The following is a 2,072-nucleotide window of genomic DNA, read 5'->3' on the forward strand; positions in this document are numbered from 1 at the left end:
GATAATGACAGCTATATATTTTGAAGTAATACATTTGAAGTTCAGAAAAGTTAATCACTCTCCCTTAAGTTATTCAAAGAGCAAATGACAGAATTTTATGTATTTTCACAATGATCATGTGGGGACAATTCTAATTATGTCTTCTTTAGACTTTAAGAGAAGTTGATATATTTGACATGATGAAATATAAACCAAAGTTTACCAAGGGTGAACAAATTTTTATTTTTTATTCCTTTTTTATTTTTATATAAATCTTTATTAAGCACCATGATTATAAGCACGTTTGTAGTTGAGTTTTAGTCATAAACAGAATATTTCCCTTCACCAGTGCAACATTCCCACCAATATATCCTTTCTTTCCCACCCCTGCCTGTATTCACGACAAGCATTCTACTTCTCGCATTCTTTAAAATTGTCATGCTAGTTGTTAGTGTAGTTATTTCCCTAACAGCATTCACCACTTTTTGTAGTGAGCTTCAAATTGTGAGCCAGTCCTTCTGGCCCTTCCAGCCCTTAACTCTATTGTCTTTGGGCCTTATTACAGTAATGTTTTTTGTTTTTCTTAAAACCCAGAGATGAGTGAGACTATTCTGTGTCTATCTCTCTCCCTCTGACTTATTTCACTCAGCATAATAGATACCATGTATATCCACGTATAAAAAATTTCATGACTTCATCTCTCTATTGTGTATATGTACCACTGTTTCTTTAGCCATTCATCTGTTGAGGGGCATCTTGGTTGTTTCCAAAGTCTGGCTATTGTAAATAGCACTGCAATGAATATAGGTGTGAGGAAGGGATTTTTGAATTGTAGTTTTGTGTTCCTAGGGTATATCTCTAGGAGTGGAATAGCTGGATCATATGGAGCTCAATTTCCAGTTTTTTGAGGAATCTCCATATTGTTTTCCATAAAGGCTGGATTAGATGGCATTCCCATCAGCAGTGAATAAGTGTTTCTTTCTCTTCACATCCCCGCCAGTACTGATTGTTCTTGTTCTTTGTGATGTGTGCCAGTCTCTGTGGTGTGAGATGGTACCTCATTGTAATTTTTATCTGCATCTCCCTGATGATTAGTGATGTGGAGCATTTTTTTTTCCATTTTTTCATGTGCCTTTTGGCCATTTGTATTTCTTCTTTGAGGAAGTGTCTCTTCATTTTTTTGATGGGGCTGTTTTTTCATTATATAATCACCATGCAATTACAAAGTTATTCATGTTTGGGTTTCAGACACACAATGTTTCAAAATCAATCGCTTTTTCAGTGTCCACTTCCCTACACCAAAACCCTCAAATTTTGTATGCCTCTACAAGAAGTAGACTTCTTTTTTTTACACTGTAGTTTTTTTTGTACCCCCATTCACAATACAGACCAGGCAAAGGGCCTGGGCTGAGGTGTATATGGGGTGCATTTACTGTACCTCCTCTTTCTATACAGTCAGTGTAAAGAACACAGCTTGTGGTAAGCATAAACTACACTGTAGTTTACAGTTTTGTTGCTCATAGGGTTCCATATAAAACACTTTATCACCTTTCAGCACCCCCATCTCCTCCTAGTTGAACATTTTACTCACCCATAGGCATTTCCCAACCCTCCCATTATACCCTCTAGCCCACTCAATGAGCTTTTTAGCTTATTTATTTTGGGGAGCCACACCCTTTGACACTCAGCGATTACTCTTGGCTATGGGCTTAGAAATCGTTCCTGGCTTGGGGGACCATATGGGATGCCAGGGGATTGAACCGAGGTCCCTCCTGGGTCAGCCCCGCATAAGGCAAACGCATTACTGCTGCACTATCACTCAGGCCTCACAATAGGCTTTTAGAATACCAATTCTCATGTTCTTTGTTTCCATTCTCATTGGGTATTTGTTATTCCACCATTATGTTCCTTTATAACCCATATATGAGAGTGCTCATTCTGTACTGGAAGTCCACAGAATGCATTCAAAAGGAGGGGAAGGTCTATAAGACATGCAAATGAGTTCCACTCAGGCACATCTCTACTAAGGATATTAGTAGTAGAGTGCAGTGGCTTCATCCTTTATTTTAAAGTTCAAAGAGGAGGCTGTGGCA

General features: G+C 38.3%; 1 non-coding gene across 1 annotated transcript; it reads right to left on the reverse strand.

The window, feature by feature from the left end:
- Nucleotides 1–1,342: 1,342 nt before the first annotated feature.
- LOC126028754 (small nucleolar RNA SNORA51) lies at nt 1,343–1,472 on the reverse strand. Its single transcript, XR_007502470.1, has one exon. It is a non-coding gene; the product is annotated as a small nucleolar RNA SNORA51 (small nucleolar RNA).
- Between the last annotated feature and the right edge of the window lie 600 nt (nt 1,473–2,072).

Source organism: Suncus etruscus, chromosome 14, assembly GCF_024139225.1.
Source record: "Suncus etruscus isolate mSunEtr1 chromosome 14, mSunEtr1.pri.cur, whole genome shotgun sequence".
NCBI lineage: Eukaryota > Metazoa > Chordata > Mammalia > Eulipotyphla > Soricidae > Suncus > Suncus etruscus.